This window comes from Aulonocara stuartgranti (genome assembly GCF_965226115.1).
Source record: "Aulonocara stuartgranti genome assembly, chromosome: 9".
Classification (NCBI taxonomy): Eukaryota; Metazoa; Chordata; class Actinopteri; order Cichliformes; family Cichlidae; genus Aulonocara; species Aulonocara stuartgranti.
In genome coordinates this window covers 14,407,407-14,428,952 of record NC_138960.1, presented here as the reverse complement: position 1 = coordinate 14,428,952, position 21,546 = coordinate 14,407,407, and the positions used below count along the sequence as shown (strand labels likewise).

Genomic DNA, 21,546 nt, shown 5'->3' with positions numbered 1-21,546 from the left:
GAGTGGAGCCAGCTGCTGAGTGAGCCCTCATCTGGGACTCTCCTCAGCTCTTACTGGAACAGTGGCGCGGCTGCCCCTCTGTTGGTCTTCCATGGTCTCTTGTGTTCTGGGGGCCTCTGGATGTCTGGAGTTTTGATCTCCTCCATACCCGCTTCACACCCCGGAGGACGGGGCTGTGGCCCCCCCCACACACTCCCTAGCAGATCATTACATGGAGAAACCTTTGGAATGCAAGCGCGCGGATCCACACAGGTATGCACACATGGGTATTCACTGCTCGTAGACCCAAATTACACCTTTCTTGGCTGCTACTTCGAAGCACATCTGTCCTGCGTGCTGCACAACAACATTGAATATTTAGTATTTACTGCTGTTTACACTTAGCTAGATTAATGCGATGGTGTTGTGTTTAGTATGTTGCTTTGTTTTTTTTTTCTGCTTGTTTTCTATTCTTCTCTCAACAGGTGATCCAGGAGATTTTTATTTTTTTTCTCCCCCCCTTTCTCACTGTCCCTCTCCCCTTCTGTTTTTCCTTTTCTTCCTCTTTCTTTCTCCCTTTCCTATCCCTCACTCATGTCTGTCCCGTCTGTAACATCTGAAAATAAAATATAATAAATAATAAAAACAAAGATCGACCAAATGGACCAATACGGCAATGCCACGATGATCCATTTGGCAAAGTAAATCCATTGGGTATCCTTGTTGGTCTTCAGACAACAATTCTGATGGCTAAAGAACCAAATGGGACAGGCAAAAAAGAAAAAAAAAAAAAAAAAAAAAAAAGAGTGGAGCCAGCAGAGGTTTGCCTGGTGCTGCAGTGGTCATATCAGTGGGAGGATCGGGGGGTTTCTCTGTGAATTTCACATTCCTGTGGAAGCGTGCTAGGTGCTTGCTCAGATTTGAAGTTTAATTTTTTGCTGTAGAAAGAGTGTACAGGGGACGCTATTGTTTTTGTCACTTTTTATGGAATCAAGCTCAAAGTAATGTCAGTACTTCTACTTTAAATGCTGCATAGTCGTACCCTCTTCCGCACTCCATATTATTCATTGTTGATCTGCACACGTCTGTTGCTGCCACTGATGTCACACACACTTATGTCATTGTCATGAGACACTCTCACAAACAAAATCACTGTTTAGTAATGCAGGTGGGGGGTAGGTCCCAGATGGCTTGGGGATAGAAGCTCCTCTTGAGTCTCTCTGTCCTTGCCTGGATGATGCAGAACCTTCTACCAGATTGCAGAAGTTGGAACAGTTTGTTGCCAGGATGGGACGGGTCATTCAGTATCTGCGCTGCTCTAGTCCGGCATCTCCTGGTGTAGGTGTCCTGAAGCGGGGGGAGAGCAATCCTGCAGCAGCGTTCTGCTGTACGGATCACTCTCTGAAGAGCTTTTTGGTCCTTCACACAGCTGTTCCCAAACCAGGATGTGATGTTCTGTGTGAGCATGCTCTCCACAGCGCCTGTATAGAAAATCCTGAAGATCTTTGGAGAGACTCTGATCTTCCTCAGTTGTTGTAGGTGTTACAGGCGCTGAGGAGATGTGGACACTGAGATACTTGAAGGACTGCACCCTCTCCACTGGAGCTCCATTGATGATAATGGGCTTGTAGTCTCTGTGCTGACTCCTTCTGAAGTCCACCACCAGCTCCTTGGTCTTGCCAACATTCAGCTGGAGATGGTTGTCCTGGCACCATGATGCCAGATTCTTCACTTTATCCATGTAGGACGCCTCATCGTTGTTGGAGATGACGCACAACACCACTGTGTCGTCAGCAAACTTCACAATGGTCTTGGAACCAAGGGTGGCCACACAGTCTGAAGTGTAGAGGGAGTAGAGCAGTGGCGAGAGGACACATCCCTGAGGTGCTGTTAGAGACGCATCTACCAACCCTCACCACCTGAGTTCTGCCAGTGGGGAAGTCCAACACCCATGCACACAGACGGCTGTTGAGTCCCAGATCCCTCAGCTTTGTGAACAGTCTGCAGGGCACTATTGTGTTAAATGCTGAATTGTAATCAACAAACAGCATTCTCACATAGTTACCCCGTTTCTTGTCCACGTGGCTGAGGGTGGTGTGCAGGACGTGGGCGATGGCGTCCTCAGTGGATCTGTTGGATCGGTAGGCGAACTGGAGCGGATCTGTGGTGTCTGGGATGGAGGAGGAGATGATTTTCTTCAGCAGCCTCTCAAATACATTCATTACTACCGAGGTCAGTGCAACTGGCCGATAATCGTTCAGGGATGAGGGTTTGCTGTTCTTGTCAGGGATTTACATTCAAAATGCTCTAAAAAGGCACCAACAGAACAACCATGGTGAGAGGACAAGTTCAGTTAGTGCAGATGAGGCCTATCAGACATCTGCTGAGAGGATATCTGTCAGTCAAAGCAGCCAATAAATAACAGCATCCTAATGGGACAACTAATACAGCTATGAGGGGGAAATGATCTATACATGGGCACTTAGTCTGTATTTTACTATTACTGAATGTAGTACAAAAACATGTTATGTTACTGAAAAATGGAATAGAGTAATGTGTTTGGTGAGGGGACTTTTTTTTATTTTATTTTAACCTTTATTTAACCAGGAAGAGATTAAAATCTTCTTTTTCAAGGGAGACCTGGCCAAGATCCACCTTCACCAAAGGTGCCTTGACTTTCTGCAATAAACACTTCTGGAACTTTGAACCAATGAGACCAGAGAAGACAGTTTTTAGCTATAATGCACAGCATCACATCTATTGAAACTAAACACAGCAGGTGAGCACAAATAGAGCACAGCAACCACAGGAACAGTATTTTAGAGTCAAATATGAGGCCATCTGTCGGAAAGTTTATGCTTTATGTATATTTAAGTCTGAATAAAAGAAATGGGATAGCTAATGCGGCTATGAGGGGGGAAATTAGCAGAGGTGTGGACTCGAGTCACATGACTTGGACTCGAGTCAGACTTGTGACTTGACTTGGACTTTTACACCAATGACTTGGGACTTGAATTGGACTTGAACCGGTTTACTTGAAAAGACTTGATATTTTACCCCAAATATAAAATTTAACATGCATATTATATAGAGATTGAAAATGTGACGTCATTCACGGGTAGAACCGCAAAGGATTCTGGGAACTCGTGGCAAGCGGTACTAGCGCATGCAGGCTTTCAATTAAAATCAGTTATACAGCAATAAAAAGAAACGCAAAAATGTCAAGAAGCTGTTGTATTATTAACTGCAATAGCCGGTCACATGACAGCTACGGGAAGCCGAAGGGTAAAGAGATCGGTTGTTATCGGATTACATTGTTGAAGAGAAATTGTTCGAGCCATGTTTCCGAAGTAACAAACAGGCGACGGATGGCCTGGATTGCAGCCATTCAAAGACCAAATACAGTATAACATCCCAGAACACTCCAGCTCACATGTTAGTCTGCTCCAAGCATTTCCACAAAGGTCACTGTTTTGTAGTAGTTAATATGTAATTTTTCATAACATAATTGGTGATATAGGTTACAAGCAACTCTGGTGCTGAACAGAAATTGTCGCTCCTGTGTTAATTGTGCATAAATAGTGAATTGTCCTGACACAACATTGCGTTTCGCTTCTGTTATTACCATGGTACATTGACAGAAAAATATACTTTTATTCACCGGATAAAACAGTTTTTTTGTATCACTAATTGCCAGTGTTGGGACTAACGCGTTATTAAGTAACGCGTTACAGTAACTACGTTATTATTGTGGTAACGAGCACGGTAACTAGTTATTATGCCAAAATCAGGAACGCGTTAGTCGTTACTGGGATTTAGATAGGGTCGTTACTCATTACTTCGTGTGGTGGCTATCGCGGAGGTTCCACAGATTCAGTAACATTAGCAAGTGGTGGAGGCCCGCAGGTGGATGATGGAAAGCAACACGTTCTCGGGCTGGAGAAAGGGGACGCAGAAGGAAAAGAGACCCGAGGCGGCCGCCGGTCCAAGTGTGAACTGAACTTCAGGTAAGACGTTATGACCTGCAGTCTATCTGGGTCAGATATAAACCAAGTTTTGGTGGAGTTTATTTTCGTTATTCTGACTTTTTCCGTACTGCGTGCTAGCTAGCATGACGGAGTTTCTATACAGCTGGGTGGGTGCTATGAAGTTAATGATGTTGAACTTAATTTTGTTCATAAGTTATTAGAGTTGCCAACCGTCCCGTCTGGTATTCAGAGAAAATATTACGCGTTTCTTATTGAGGTGAAAAGGAACAGTTTGTCCCGTAATTCAGCTACAATGAAAAAGACACAAAGCTGGAGTTATTCTGTGTCTTTGCTGCACAGCTGCCTGTTCTTCTCCCATTCTCTGCACCTCCCTCTACCGTTTCTACTTCAATCATGAAAACTGATCAATGATCAGCTGATCGGCTCTCTTGTTTGTTTATCGCCCACTTTGCGCCGAAAGAGGAAACCAGCGGATGTCGCGCTAAACAACAGCAGCACGTTGTTAGAATTTATGTAATATTACTTTCTAGTATCAGCTGATGTTTGCTGGAGCCACAGCTGCAAAAAAGCTGCTGGTCATGATGTCGGTTTGTATATCTGGTGAGAGGGAAACATGAGGATGAAACCAGGAGATGTCCTTACTGAATCATCAGAGCTGAACAGGTGATGGAGAAACAGGTTTACCTTTTAGGTGACATGAATGAGTTGAAGGGAAGTTATGAACTGTTTCTGAGAGACGAATAACACCAGGATCCTTTTTTAGGTAGCTGAGAGCTGGTAACTGTGCAGGTGCGGATCTAGCAAAGTTTTGCCAGGGGGGCCAGGTAGGGCATTAACAGGGAGAGGTGGGCACAAAGAAATACTTTTCTTTCTTATGCTCATTTAAAATGTCTCGTTTTTAACAAATAATTATCTGAATCTTACAACAAACGATTGATAGATTGATGCATATATACCATCAAGACAGTGTACATCACTGTCACAACAGCGTTTGTTTTCATTCAAAGGCTTTATAATTTTTCCTATAATGGTGGGCCGGTCTCTAGTCAAAATGTCCGGGCCAATTTTCTGTCCCAGTCCAGCCCTGTATGCAGCTCATCTGCAGTCTGGTGTTACCAACATCTTCCTATTCAGAAGGCAGAATTTCCAAGTTCTGAGTACAATCGAAAGCACCACGACTGCAGTTTTTGTGTTGGATGTAAAAGGCGCACATGACGCTGTGACGTAGGCTAGAATCATGGCAGCAGTCAATGACGGTCCAGGCGTGGGATTTCTCTCGTGAAAATATGCACATTATCTTTTCCTTTCTATTGGTAGGTGGCACAGTGCACTTGTGGCAAGTAAGCAAGCTAGAAGACTGGCAAAGTTATGGAAGAAACACATTAACAAGAGAATTCTGAGTAAAACCAAAGTTACTTTGCCTAGTAACTAGTAACGAGTAACGAGTAACTTGAAGTAACTGAGTTACTTTTGAGAGAAGTAACTAGTAATGTAACTAAGTTACTATTTTAAAGTAACTTACCCAACACTGATAATTGCCCAGTACGATTACTGCATAGAATATTATTGTCACTGCTACATTTCTGTGATGCGTACCAGAAATTATTTCCACTACTAATTAATTACTGTTGAGCTTAAATCCTGTTAATAAACTGTTAACAAATGTGTATTTATGAAGACGATTTGTGAGACTGGTAAACTTGTGATATGTATGATGGTCTTTCATTCTACACGGTGCATTTCAAGGTCCTGTACCCATCCGTCAGTAAACTGTACCTGGGCTTGTTGCAGTGACCTGAAGTTACTAAACTTCATGAGCGTATGCACTCACTCCAAGAACTGTATAATTATAAATATGAGTGTGGTGAAAGTTGGGCAGCACGCTAACATATTTTGTCCACTCTGTGTGCTCGTCAGGGTCTGACCCTTTCACTCCTTTGCTTTTTTCCTCGTATCTTTTCTTTGACTTTTCATCAAGTCTGTCTTTGTACGGACCGGCATTGTTCTCCTTCGTTTTGTACATAACTTTTTTGGGGGACAAATAACAATCAAGAAGGTATTGGAACCGGAGAATGAACGTTTTGCGGTGCTGCAAATGCTTGCATTTGATGCGATACTTGAATATTTCGCCACGAGTTCCCGGCATGCAATGCACGAAAATCACATGGTCTATCAATCTCTATTTGCACCGATAAGACTAAGACAGCTGAGATTTATCCTGGAATACTTTTTTTTTTTTACATTTCCTTAAAATGTTTTTCCATTGTAGCACTTTTACTGCCAACTAGGGGTGAAACGATACACAAAATTCACGGTTCGGTTTGTTTTTTTAAAAAACACACACTCCCTTCACCTCTTCTACATTCCTATGTTTCTCCCAGAGCAGATACTTTTAACCTCATCCTTAAGGGGTGTTCCCCAGGAGTTTCACAGCATGGTTTAGAATAGTGGTACACATACCACTAGTAGTACTTAGTCTCTCTCTGGTGGTAAACGGAAAATCTAAAAAAGAAAATTTAAAGACTAAACAATATGTAATTGTGGAGGTATGCAAAGATGACACAAGCGTTCCCGCGGCTCTTCTGGGAGAGAGGGTGGACCAGAAAACGTCTCCCCGAGCATGAGTCCTCTATAAAGAGCAGCTTATTGCCAGTGGTTGCGGCCACTCCTGCAAGTGAGTAGTAACCCTTTGCAGCCAGCAACAGTGAATTGGTGAAGCCAGCTGTCGGAGGAAGACTTGAGTGAAGAGGAATCCGCCTTCATCTGTCTCTAGCAAGGACAGTGTGCTCTACATGAGCTCAAGAGCAATACCGTCACCCAGGCCCAAGAGAGAGGAGTTTCTCGGTCCGAGGGAGTAGCGCCGTAGACGTGGACAAAATTGTTGGTACCCTTCAGTCAATGAAAGAAGAACTGACCAGGGTGTCACTGCAGTTTGTCACACTGCGCACGCGCAAACACAAATGTCAGCGAAAAAGACGGCACAGCACAGCGTGTGATCTGGACACAAGCGATGGGGGCACAACTTGTAGAACTTTGGAAAGCTCATCCGAGCCTTTTCGATGTGGCCTCACAAAATTATCACGACCACAACAACCGTGAAAATAGTTGGATCTACACTGCTGCTCAATCACAGCTGCCTGATCAATGTTTTTCATTAGCAATTTAGCAAACTTGATGGTGGTGGTGGTGTGTCTGTGTGAGTGAAAGACAGAGAGGGGGAGCGAGCGACAGAATTTCTGTTATAACCTTCATTTTATGGACGCACAGTGTGAGCACTCAGGTCGCATCAGAGCATCGGGCCATATAGTGTGAGACCCTGCACCGTGACCTATGAACTTCTAACCCCTGCGAGTCAACGTACAGTTTGAGTAGGAGCTGAATCGCGCGACTGAAAAAAATCGCAGTGTCTGCCCAGCATTACCCCACGTATACTACGCGATGCACGACGCACGATGAAGGCCAAAATCGGGCCGATCGCCAAAACGGTCGCACGACTCAAAAATCGGCTCAAAATGGGCCAAAGATCGCACAGTGTAAGCCCAGCATTACACACACCCAGCTGTGGTTTCCTGTTTTGCTACACTCTGGAGAGCCTCGCCTTTAACGGTCTTCTCTCACAGAGAGCAACAGAAAGCGTCCTTCAGAAAACTTCGATAAACTCAAGATTGACTGAACAGTTCAAAGTTACCTTGACACTTACCTTTAGATGTGAGAGGTAGTGATGTGTCGAAGCTTCGAAGCGTGTCGAGTACTCTCGGGGGAATTTTTGTGACGCGCGTATCGAGGCTCGCTTTGATTACGTATGCAGTGACGTTCGAGGCCTCGTGGGCAGTCCGTACCACGTGACTGATTCAGGAACTGGCTCGCCGGTTCGCGCCAGATTCGAAATAAAATGGGCAGCAAAACACAGCTGATTCCCTCATCACGCTGTGTTGTGGAATTGGATTACCTACGTGCTACACAGTTACTTGAGCATTTCTTCTTCGATGGAACCAGCAAGGAAGAGATTTTTTTCTCTTCTAATAAAGTATGCACATGTAGCACTTGGTAAAGTGTAAAGCTAAAATATGTCCAAAACATTGCATAAATCTGTTGGTATTTGTGTTATTCAACTATATGTTTGGATTTTTGGCTGCTACATGTTTTTCCACCAGTAGGGGGCAGTCACGAAAAAAGAAAAGGATGTTCGAAAAAGAAAAAGAAGAAGAGTGTATTCTTGGGCTGTGTATGTGAAAGCCACGGTTCTGAAGTACCCAAATAAACTCGGTTCTGCTGTTTACACCAAGTTGTCCTGGAGTGGTGTAACATTTTGGAGGTTCCACCGAGATAGTTTTTGGCACTACTTCGCACAGAGGAACACGGTAAAGGAGCGTGACAGAGCAAAGGAGCTAATGCTAACGGATTGCAACAGTCTAGCTAATGCCACGCAAACTGTGTTTTCTCCGGTCGGATACACTGAGAGAGCTAAACTCGTCTTAGTTATCTTTCAAGCATGTCTGTGAACCGTGAAGATTTTTTGTTGGAATTGGAGCAGAAGTTATGTGGACTTTCTTTGGAAGAACTGCTCAGAGTATGCGAACTATGTAATATTACAGAAAAGGGCAGCGAAGAAATACAAAGCAAATCTCGCAGAGCTCTCGTTAAGCTTATTAGCCAGTTTTGTGAACGAGAAGAGTTTTTACAGCGAGAGGATGAAGGCATGTCGGTGCTTCTGGAGCTAAATGATGTGCTCGTTTTGCTGGTGGAGGCGCGGTCAGCGGCTGTCGGCGCAGGAGCGGTGGTCCGGTCTTCATCTTCAGACAGAGCGGAGATGACGGCGGGGGCTGTGCACGAGGAGCAACTGACAGCAGCGCGGGCACCTCCGGAGCGGCGGACAGGGCCGATGACATCGCTAGCGCATCAGGCGGCTCAAGGGACATCAGCGGAGCAGCAGGTGGCCATGAGGACGTTGCTGGACGGCGAAACACAGCGCAGGGGGAGAGACTGTATTGGCAACAGCTGCTGTAATGTTTCATCAGGTGGATTCAGAAAAGACTTCAGGATAAGTGGATATGTGGGTGAGTCGACAGCTAAAGACACACTGAGTTTCAGTAGCTTAGAGCACCAGATGGAAAGCGGCTTAAAAACGGGCTATTCTGAAGCTGAGATTGTGGAGGCTGTCATACGTGCCATCAGTCCTGGGTTAAAACTAAGGAGCTATTTGGAAGGGAAAGAAGATCTCACATTGACCAGCCTGAGACAAGTTCTAAAAGCCCATTATGCAGAAACGGATGCAACAGTACTGTACCAGCAATTAACCAAAGCTACACAGGGGGCAAATGAAACACCACTTGAGTTCCTGATTAGAGTGCTGGATTTGCGTCAAAAAATCCTTTTCGCATCTGAGCGCACCCAGTCTAGCCTAAAGTATAACAAAGAACTTGTTCAAAGTCAATGTTTTCAGTCCATTAGAACGGGTCTTCTAAATGACAATGTCAGAGCAGAAATGAGAGCATATTTGCAGGATGAAAACTGTAGCGATGAACTCTTATTAATGAAAATGCAAACAGCCCAGTACAATGAAAGCGAGAGAGCGTTAAAGGCAAAAGCCCACAGGTCATTTAGAACAGGACTAAATGTAGTTGAGCAGAATGTAGCGTTTACTGATCCCCGCACAAGCCAGCCTGACACAAAACCGGCTAAAACCCTCAAAGATAACTCCTTATTTGCAAAAATTGAGGAAAGTAACTCAGCAATTAGGGAACTCACAGGACAGGTAGCTTCACTAGTGCAAACTGTCCAACGAGATAGAAGTGGTGATGGTGGTAGACAAGTCAGGGCGTACAGAAAGGCAGCTCAGAGACCAAAAAGGCGATGCTCTGCATGTCAACAAGAAAACAGGGACTGTGACCATTGTTTCAAATGTGGCAGTGACTCTCACTGGGCAAAGGGATGTAAAGTAAGGGGAGCTCAGAAGCAGGAAAACTGGGCGGGGCTGTGACTGCGGGACAAGCCACAGCTTTACCACCAATGTCCCAATGTGATAACATTCCCAAGGCCCAAAGCTTATCCCTAGCATCACCAACTGACTCAGGAAATCCTAAAATTAGGAACCAACCCCCAAACGTGTTAAATTTAAGTACCAAAAAAAGAAAAGTAGCACAGCTTGTGGGCAGAAAGTGTCTAGTATGGTGTAGAATGAATAACTGCAAAACACAGGCACTGTGGGACACGGGAGCCCAAGTTTCAATAATGAGTGCATGCTGGAAATCAGACAATTTACCTCACTTAGAAGTTCACCCCATCAGCGATTTACTAAGTAAGGATGAACTTTTAGATTTGAGAGCTGTAAATGGATCTGAAGTCCCTTTCCAGGGTTGGGTAGAAGTTAGCCTTAGCCTTTGTGATTCGAGAGGAAAAGCTGTAGCTCAGAATGAGGTTCGGATTCCAATCCTAGTAAGTCAGGATGTGATGCAAAAACCAATAATAGGGTTTAATGCTATTGAGGAACTGATAAAAAAAAGACACTACTCAGTCCAGTGAAAGCTTGTCTTTACTCAGAAACTCTCTAAGAGTAGGATCAAGCAAAGCAGAAGCACTGTTGAATCTTATCCACACCACCAGTAGCGAGATAGTTACTTATCCTATCAGATCAGGACGCAAAGCTATCGTCGTACCGAGTGGACAAATGTACGGCATTAGTTGTTCCATCAAAACAGACCTAAAGGTAAAAAGTGAAATGCTTTTTGAGCCAGATGAAAACTTGTCTTTAGATGAGGGTCTGAAATCTACCTGCCAGTTGCTGTCTATATCAGGCAGTACCCGCAAAGTCAATATCTATGTTACTAATGCTACCAAACATGACATTGTGCTGCCACCTAAAACCCTTCTAGGTAACATAGAGAGGGTAACACATAGTTATCCTGTAAATCTCAAAGAAGCTCAGATAGGCTCGATTGTAGAAAAAGACAATCAGAACCCACCTAGCTCAGCAGAAGAGCCTTGGGAACCACCTGTCAATTTGGGCCACCTTAACACAGAACAACAGGCAGTTGTCATGGAAATGTTAAGGGAGGAGTCAGGCGCATTTGCTAAACACAAAGAGGAAGTTGGTTACATAAAAAATTTAAAAATGGATATCAAACTCACTGATCAGATTCCTGTAGCCAAATCCTATAATGTGGTCCCACGTGCTCTCTATGATGAAGTAAAAAGTCACATTCAGGACTTGTTAAAAAAAGACTTTATTCACAAATCAACCTCACCATATGCCTCTCCAATAGTGTGTGTGAGGAGGCGGGATGGAGGCCTGAGACTGTGTGTTGATTATAGGGGCCTCAATAAAAAGACCATTCCAGACAGACACCCTATTCCACGAATACAGGAAATCCTTGATGGACTTGGCGGCAATAGGTGGTTTAGTGTGCTAAACTCAAAAAGCTGTGGCTGGAAAAGAGAAGGGCGTTCAGAAGCGGAGACAGGGACTGCTACAGAGAGGCCAAGTACAGGTTCACTAGAGAAGTGGACGTTGCTAAAGATCAGCACTCTGAGAAGATGCAGCAGCAGATCTCAGAGAATGACTCGGCCTCTGTGTGGAAAGGTTTTAGGAATATCACCAACTACAAGCCTAAAACCCCGACTTGCTCTTAGCCAACACCCTTAACGACTTCTACTGTCGTTTTGACGAGCCATCAGGCAGCCTTCACACCTCCAACGACCCCAACAATAGAGGCACTTTGGACACTCATTCCCCCACCTCTCCCCCCTCCATAGAACCATCACCACCTTCAAACTGTTCACCTGCAACACCCGCCTCCTCACCCCACACAAAAGAGGATTTCACACCACCTCCTCCGACCACAACTCTTCATATTCATGAAGCAGATGTGAGGAAGCAGTTTAGGAGTCTGAATGCTCGGAAAGCTCCCGGCCCAGACGGTGTGTCTCCTGCCACCCTCAGACACTGTGCAAACGAGCTGGCCCCAGTGTTTTCTGGCATCTTCAACTCCTCACTGCAGGCATGTCATGTGCCTGCCTGCTTCAAGTCCTCCACCATAATCCCTGTCCCCAAGAAACCTAGGATCACTGGACTAAATGACTACAGACCCGTGGCTCTGACATCTGTGGTCATGAAGTCATTTGAGCGCCTAGTTCTCTCCCATCTCAAGACCCTCACGGCCCCCCTCCTGGACCCCCTGCAGTTTGCATATAGAGCCAACAGGTCTGTAGACGACGCCATCAACATGGCCCTACACTTCATCCTGCAGCATCTGGACTCCCCAGGAACCCACGCCAGGATCCTGTTTGTGGACTTCAGCTCTGCCTTCAACACCATCCTTCCAGACCATCTCCGAGGCAAGCTTTCCCAGATGAATGTGCCTGATCCCATCTGCCGGTGGATCACCGACTTCCTGACGGACAGGAAGCAGCATGTGAGGCTGGGAAAGAATGTCTCGGACTCCCGGACCATCAGCACCGGCTCCCCTCAGGGCTGTGTTCTTTCTCCTCTGCTCTTCTCCCTGTACACCAACTGCTGCACCTCCACCCACCAGTCTGTCAAGCTAATCAAGTTCGCAGATGACACCACCGTCATTGGGCTCATCTCTGACGGGGATGAGTCTGCCTACAGGAGGGAGGTTGAACGTCTGGTGACCTGGTGCAGCCACAACAACCTGGTGCTGAATGCCCAGAAGACAGTGGAGATTATTGTGGACTTCAGGAAGCACACAGCCCCACTCCCCCCCATCATCCTGACTGACACCCCCATCACCTCTGTGGACTCATTCCGCTTCCTGGGTACCACCATCACCCAGGACCTGAAGTGGGAGCCCACCATCACCTCCGTCATCAAGAAAGCCCAGCAGAGGATGTACTTCCTGAGGCAGCTGAGGAAATTCAACCTGCCAACACGGACGATGATGCAGTTCTACACTGCAATCATCGAGTCCATCCTCACCTCCTCCATCACCGTGTGGTACGCTGGAGCCACTATCAGGGACAAACAGAGACTGCAGCGTGTTGTGCGCTCTGCTGAGAAGGTGATTGGCTGCAGACTCCCATCTCTGCAGGACCTGTACACCTCCAGGACACTGCGGCGTGCAGCTCGGATCTCAGCTGACCCTTCTCACCCTGGACACAGTCTGTTTGACCTGCTCCCCTCAGGCAGGAGGCTCCGGTCCATTCGCACCAGAACCTCTCGCCATAAGAACAGTTTCTTCCCCTCTGCTGTTGGACACATGAACAATAACCACATGACTGTCCCCGCCACTAACACATGACCCTACGCTGTGTCACTGCATCATTTCATGTTTGGCACCGATCACCACCTGCACTCATGTATATATCTTTCTACGTAGCACTCATAATTCTTATTCTCATGTATATATCTCATGCATATCTCATGCACATATCTTTCTTTCTACATAGCACTTTAATTCTTATTGTTTGCACTGAAGCACCGCAGCAATTTCCTAATGTTGTAAACCTCAACATCTGGCAATAAACCCCATTCTGATTCTGATTCTGATTGACCAAGGCAAAGCGTACTATCAAGGTGAAATCAGCGAAGACTCAAAAAAATATACCGCCTTCACAACACCCTGGGGGCTGTATGAATGGAATAGAATCCCATTTGGACTCACCAATGCACCTGCAGCTTTCCAGCGGAGCATGGAGGAAAGTTTGGAAGGCTTGAGGGACAAAATATGCACTCCATATTTAGATGATGTTTTGGTGTACAGTCAAACATTTGAACAGCATATTGAAGATTTGAGATCAGTTCTCAAACGTCAGCGGGCTTGGGGAGTAAAACTAAGACCTGATAAATGTGACTTGTTTAAAAATGAGGTCCGCTATGTGGGCAAAATCATTTCAGCAGACGGCTACAAAATGGATGACAAAGAGGTACAAGCAGTACGAGCTTTGAAGGACAACCCACCAACAAACATTAAAGAGCTGAGAAAGCTTTTAGGATTTTTAGGATACTACCGAAGCTATGTACAAGATTTTTCAAGACATGCAAAGTGCCTATATGATTTACTCTCAGTTGACCACACCCAAACACCAGCGCGGTCAGCCAAGGCGGGGCATGCTGCACCCACCCAAAAAATCATATGGAGTGACAGCCACCAAAAAGCACTAGACTATTTGGTGGATGTTTTGACTAATCCACCTGTGATGGCTTATCCCTAAGTTTGAGGAACCCTTCATTCTGCACATCGATGCTTCAGAAGAAGGCCTTGGTGCAGTTTTGTATCAGAGGCAGGACAGTAAATTAAGAGTCATTGGATATGGGTCAAGAACATTAACACAAGCTGAGAGGAACTACAGGTGGCACTCAGGGAAACTTTTTGGCACTAAAATGGGCTGTGACTGAGCGCTTTAGAGACTATTTGTTCTATGCTCCCTCAGTGACAGTGTACAGTGATAACAACCCTTTAACCTATGTTTTAGGCACAGCTAAACTGAATGCAACAGGGCACAGATGGGTTTCCGAGCTGGCTGATTTTAACATAACACTGAAATACCGACCCGGAAAAAGTAACGTTGATGCAGACTTTTTGTCCAGAACACCTTCTAGTATGGATTCATACATGTCAGAATGTACTGAGCTGTGTTCGCCTGAAGTGTTAAGCGCAGTACTGAATGCCATTGAAACACAGGAAGACAAACAACTGGATTGGATATCAGCCATAACATGCAATCCAGAAGTAAACAAAATACTTACAGAAAATCTGCCAGATGTGAGGATCACAACGCAGGAGCTATTGCAAGCTCAAAAGCAGGACCCTGCCATAGCTTATGTTCTCAACTTAAAGAGTACTGGTGCGAGTCTTGACAAGACATCAGCGCTCAAAACCCCTAAAGGAAAACAGCTACTACACGAGTGGAAAAAGCTGTTTATCTCAGATGACGGGTTGCTGATACGAAAGACTGTGACTTACACTCAGATTGTGATTCCGGAATCGCACAAAGAACTGGTGTACAAACACCTTCACTGCGAAATGGGTCACTTGGGGGTGGACCGTGTGATGAATTTGGCAAGGAGTAGGTTTTATTGGCCGAATATGTACAAAGATATTGAGTTTTTCATCACACAGGTGTGCAAATGTAATATTCAGAAAAAACCTACAGTTCAGTGTAGGGCCCCCATGTGTCACGTGTCGGCTACTGCACCCTTTGAAATGGTTTCAATAGACTATGTCCATCTCGAAAAGAGCAGGGGAGGGTATGAGTATATTTTAGTGTTACAGGACAACTTCACCAAGTTTGCTCAAGCCTACCCTACACGCAACAAATCTGGCAAAACAGCAGCAGATAAAATTTTTAATGACTTTTCCTTGAAATTTGGTTTTCAATGCTGCAGACCCTGGATGAGGAAAAGAAAGGAAACTGGAGTGACTATGTAAACAAAGTTGTGCATGCCTATAATTGCACAACTAGTGACTCGACAGGATACTCGCCCTTTTATTTACTCTTTGGTAGACATCCACGTCTCCCTATTGATGTAATTTTTGGACTGAGTGAGACGAACAAATGCAAATCATATGAGGATTATGCTCACAAATGGCAACAACAAATGAAAGAAGCATATAACATTGCATCCAGAAACATTAAAAAGACTCTGGCAAGAGGGAAATCGCATTATGACCTGAAGAGACAAAGTGCTGTACTCTCACCTGGGGACAGGGTACTTGTCAGGAACATGTCAGAGAGGGGAGGCCCGGGAAAGTTACGCTCCTATTGGGAGGATCAAGTTCACATAGTGATCTCTCAAAAGGGGGAAAACAGCCCTGTTTATGAGGTTAAGCCGGAGCGTGGTGCTGGGCGAGGCCGTATCCTCCACCGCAACATGTTAATGCCCTGTAATGCATTACCGCTTCCCACAATAACAAGAACTGAACGAAGCCACACTACACAGACACAAAAACAAAGAGACCTACAAGACGCATCGAACCATATAGAGAGCTCAGATGATGAAGAACAGTATTGGTCTCAGAGAGTGAGGCACCACCACTGTCAGCCTCAAGGGGATTTAATGGTGTCTGCACCTGCTACTGAACTGGACCAGGACCTTCAGTGAAAGAGCACGGAGCTTAGAGTGGATGCTGAAGAGTTTCAAGCAGATATGGTGAATGGACAGGGTAACGCTGAACATGACATCTCAGCATCATCAGACACTGTTGCTTCGCCAGATCAGCCCAGTGAAATGAACCCAGAACTGTCGGAACCGCAGCCGAGAAGATCTCAAAGGGAGAGATGTCCACGGAAAATATTGACTTATGATGCATTTGGCCAACCAGTTCAAAGAGTAATTGGTCACAGTGTTAACCCATTGTATGCCAGTGCAGCAGCATCTCCATTCTATGACCAGTTTGGAGTACCTTGGGCAGCTCTACAAATGCCTTACTATGCAGCTTATGTACCAGTTAGTTATTATTGAACTGTGAAAGAGTTTTCCTGAATTTAAATGATGTTATTTTTTTTCAAAAATGTATGGGGACTTACAAGGCCTTACCAGTATGGTGACACAAGTATTTGATACTTTTGGGGATGGTAGCGTAAGACATTGGATCGTTATGTTTGATGAGGTTAATTGTGATTAAATGGTTACTATCTAAGTTGATAAGCTCCGGAGCACGTGATAAAGTGATAGTAATGTCTTAGAGGGTAATAATTGTATGTGGACTGTTGGAAACAACTCAGCATTGTTATAAGCCGATGCTTATCTGGTAAGAGAGTAACATGTGATTCTGTCACCTGAGGTCCAATAGTGCATCGTGAAAGTGATCTTAAAGCACTGCTAAACCCTATTCCGACTTACACCATCTCTACGTTGTCACAAGGAAAAGAGAAGTATAGTTGTTTATTTTTGTTTCTTATTGTCATGTTTCCTCAATGTTGGGACAACATTTATTTAGCAGGGGAGGAATGTAGCACTTGGTAAAGTGTAAAGCTAAAATATGTCCAAAACATTGCATAAATCTGTTGGTATTTGTGTTATTCAACTATATGTTTGGATTTTTGGGTGCTACATGTTTTTCCACCAGTAGGGGGCAGTCACGAAAAAAGAAAAGGATGTTCGAAAAAGAAAAAGAAGAAGAGTGTATTCTTGGGCTGTGTATGTGAAAGCCACGGTTCTGAAGTACCCAAATAAACTCGGTTCTGCTGTTTACACCAAGTTGTCCTGGAGTGGTGTAACACACACAGTAATAAATATCACAACTGATAAGTACCATAATATAAATAAACAACACTACAGATCCTATAACCTGACTTATGTCTTTTAGTTTATTAAAAAGTGGAGCGCCACACAGTTTGTGTCATTATCCAGATGTATATAAGCATGATTACACAGTTACTAGGGGTGGGTTTTGATTATCGATTAAAATCGATTCTAGCTTGGATAACGTGACATTGATTCATTAAAATCCTGAATCGATTTTTAATATAAATTTATTTTGCCCCAAACGCCAGAATCTCAGGTTAAACCTCACTAAATTTCAACAACCACCAAACAGCTAAAACAGTAAATGACAGCAGATACACGTAGGCTATTATGCACAAAGACGTAAACACAAAGCGCGGACCCGCCGACACATCAGAATCAGTGAGATGTGGCCTTTCTCACCCGACGGCACGGACACGGTTAGGGCCGAAATCCGGCAGCTCGCTGGTTCTGATCTGTCGGCGGGCCTTGTGTTTTACGCCCTTTTTGCGCTGATTCTGAAGCTGTAGGTTTTACCTCTCCAAACAATATTGACTGAACCAGCAGCAAAAGAAGATCCAAACTACGCTTCACATAAACATAGCCATGAATTCCCTCTGACTTTTGCTATTTTGCTTCCACCACGATAAAATCACACTTCATGCACAGCTCGTGGTCTCTCTCTGTACTCCAAGAACAGTTTCCCGTCTAAAAATCTGTTTTCTGCATTATTCGCTTCCTTGTTATGCACAAGTCTACCGTTGTTTACAGCGCTGTCGGTCGCTGTTTTTTCCCCTTTTACTTACTTCCAAAAAGAAAACCTAATTTCTGCTGTTCAGTAGGCTACTGAACAAATTTAAACTTTTTAAAATTATGCAAAATGCAAAACGCTTAGCCGTGTCTCTAAACCTCTGTAACTTTTCTCTGCTTCACTTCAGCAGCATCAGGTAATGTTCATATGTTGATTAATGGTTTTCTTTCGTTTTTGATCTACTGCAGAATCCATCCATCCATCTTCAACCGCTTATCCGAGGCCGGGTCGCGGGGGCAGCAGCCTAAGCAAAGAGGCCCAGACCTCCCTCTCCCCAGCCACCTCCTCCAGCTTATCCGGGGGAATACCAAGGCGTTCCCAGGCCAGCCGAGAGATATAATCTCTCCAGCGTGTCCTGGGTCTTCCCCGGGGCCTCCTCCCGGTGGGACATGCCTGGAACACCTCACCCAGGAGGCGCCCAGGGGGCATCCTTGTCAGATGCCCGAACCACCTCAGCTGACTCCTTTCGATGTGGAGCAGCAGCGGCTCTACTCTGAGCCCCTCCCGGATGGCCGAACTTCTCACCCTATCTCTAAGGGAGAGGCCAGCCACCCTTTGGAGGAAGCTCATTTCCGCCGCTTGTATCCGCAATCTCGTTCTTTCGGTCACTACCCACAGCTCGTGGCCATAGGTGAGGGTAGGGACGTAGATCGACCGGTAAATTGAGAGCTTCGCTTTTACACTCAGCTCCCTCTTCACCACGACGGACCGGTGCAGCGTCCGCATTACAGCAGCTGCAGCCCCAATCCGTCTGTCAATCTCCGGCTCCCTTCTCCCATCACTCGCGAACAAGACCCCGAGATACTTGAACTCCTCCACTTGGGGCAGGAACTCATCCCCGACCCGGAGAGGTCTACTGCAGAATATTTTTATAAAATCATTTTTCTGTTTTAGCCTCAGCTACTTTGATACAAAGGCATCTACTGTGATGCTTACACCTTTGATAAAGTCTCGCAAATGTCATCAGGAACAGACTGAGACAGCAGGCGCATCGCGCACCACTGCCCAGTATTCTACTGGCCAATGTACAATCCATGGAGAACAAGCTCGATGACCTAAGAGCAAGGGTCACCTTCCAACGTGACATGAGGGACTGCAACATTCTGTGCTTCAGGGAGACATGGCTGACCCCCACCGTGCCGGACCAGGCCGTAACTCCGTCGGATTCATTCTTTGTGCTCCGCGCTGACAGAACGGCAGAGTCGAACAAAACCAAAGGTGGAGGAGTGTGTTTCATGGTAAACAGAAAGTGGTGTGATGCCAGGAGCATTTCTACTCTCTCCAGCGGCTGCTTGCCACATCTGGAGTTCCTGAGCATTAAGTGCCGCCCTTTCTATCTGCCCCGTGAGTTCACCTCAGTCATTGCCACGGTGGTCTACATCCCACCCCAAGCGGACAAAGGTATGGCTTTGTCCGAATTACATGATGTGCTGAGCTCGCTTCAAAACAAGGACCCTGGCGCAGCCCTCATTGTAGCAGGAGACTTTAACAAAGCGAACCTCAGACAAGTCATGCCAAACTTTTACCAGCACGTCTCGTGTCCAACGAGACGGGATCGGATTTTGGATCACTGCTACACGCCATACAAGCAGGGCTACAAAGCTGTCTCACACCCGGCTTTTGGGAAGTCTGACCACAACGCCATCTTCCTCATTCCCCAGTATAAACAAAGCATACGGAGGGAAGACGTGACCACGAGGGAGGTAAAACGGTGGACTGCCCAATCAGAAGCTACGCTGCAGGACGCACTCAACAACGTAGACTGGGACATGTTCAGAGCATGCGCAGTCGACATCAACGAGTTTACGGAAGTAGCAGTATGCTTCGTCAATATGCTAGCGGAGGAGATTATCCCCACTGCGAGAGTCACCACATTCCCAAACCAGAAACCGTGGATGGACAGATCGATCCGCACTGCAGTAAACGCCAGGACCGCCTCCTACAACGCGGGTCTCGCCACTGGCGATATGAGCGCCTACAAAGCGGCCTCATACAGCGTGAGGCGCGCGGTGAGAGATGCCAAACGCCGGTACCGGGAACGTGTGGAGTCCCGCTTCCACCAGGGCGACACACGGAGTATGTGGCACGGACTACGCACCATTACGGACTACAAAGCCAGGGACACTGCGCCGATCAACGCCGACTCTGCATTCACCAACGAGCTGTATCGGTTCTACGCCCGTTTCGAGGTTAGCCAGGCGGCTAATGCTATCTACCGCCTGACTACCGAGGACAGTGACGTCATCAGCGAGAGACCGGTGACCAGCATCGCGGAGCATGACGTCCGAGCGGCACTGAGGAGAGTGAACACAAGGAAAGCGGCGGGGCCAGACGGCATCACCGGCCGTCTGCTGCGCTGCTGTGCTGACCAGCTAGCAGGTGTGTTCACTTACATCTTCAACGAGTCCCTGGCGAAGTCTGTGGTCCCCACATGCTTCAAAAGATCCACCATCATCCCTGTGCCCAAGAACAGCAAACCCTCATCCCTGAACGATTACCGGCCAGTTGCACTGACCTCGGTAGTAATGAAGGTGTTTGAGAGGCTGCTGAAGAAAATCATCTTCTCCTCCATCCCAGACACCACAGATCCGCTGCAGTTCGCCTACAGATCCAACAGATCCACAGAGGATGCCATCGCCCACGTCCTACACACCACTCTCAGCCATGTGGACAAGAAACAGGGTAACTATGTGCGAATGCTGTTTGTTGATTACAGTTCAGCGTTTAACACAATAGTGCCCTGCAGACTGTTCACAAAGCTCCGGGATCTGGGACTTAACAGCCATCTGTGTGCATGGGTGTTGGACTTCCTCACTGGCAGAACTCAGGTGGTGAGGGTGGGCAGGTGCTTCTCCAACAGCATCACCATCAACACAGGAGCACCTCAGGGATGTGTCCTCTCGCCACTGCTCTACTCCCTCTACACTTCAGACTGTGTGGCCACCCATGGCTCCAACACCATTGTGAAGTTTGCTGACGACACAGTGGTGTTGGGTGTCATCTCCAGCAACGATGAGGCGGCCTACATGGATGAAGTGAAGAATCTGGCATCGTGGTGCCAGGACAACCACCTCCAGCTGAACGTCTACAAGACCAAGGAGCTGGTGGTGGACTTCAGAAGGGGTCAGCACAGAGACTACAAGCCCATTATCATCAACGGAGCTCCAGTGGAGAGGGTGCAGTCCTTCAAGTATCTTGGTGTCCACATCTCCTCAGACATGACATGGGCTGCCCACATTCAGTTCCAGACCAAAAAGGCTAGGCAGCGCCTGTATCACCTACGACAACTGAGGAAGTTCAGGGTCTCTCCAAAGATCCTCAGGATTTTCTATGCAGGCGCTGTGGAGAGCATCCTCACACAGAACATGACATCGTGGTTCAGGAACAGCTGTGTGAAGGACCAAAAAGCTCTCCAGAGAGTGATCCGTACAGCAGAACGCTGCTGCAGGATTGCTCTCCCCCCGCTTCAGGACACCTACACCAGGAGATGCCGGACTAGAGCAGTGCAGATACTGAAGGACCCGTCCCATCCTGGCAACAAACTGTTCCAACTTCTGCAATCTGGTAGAAGGTTCCGCATC

The 21,546-nt window shown here is 46.3% G+C and overlaps 1 protein-coding gene across 5 annotated transcripts in view; it reads right to left on the bottom strand.

Moving 5' to 3' along the window:
• Nucleotides 1-21,546, bottom strand: part of LOC309714060 (uncharacterized protein) — a 94,336-nt gene that overhangs the window by 11,691 nt on the left and 61,099 nt on the right. Inside the window, exon 1 of one of the 5 annotated variants that reach the window (XM_082546158.1) lies at nt 7,669-7,758. The exons of the other annotated variants lie outside the window; for them this stretch is intronic. The gene's annotated coding sequence lies outside the window, so the exon portion shown is untranslated. Of the gene's footprint in view, nt 1-7,668; nt 7,759-21,546 lie in introns of those variants that run through there. 5 annotated transcript variants of the gene reach the window in all.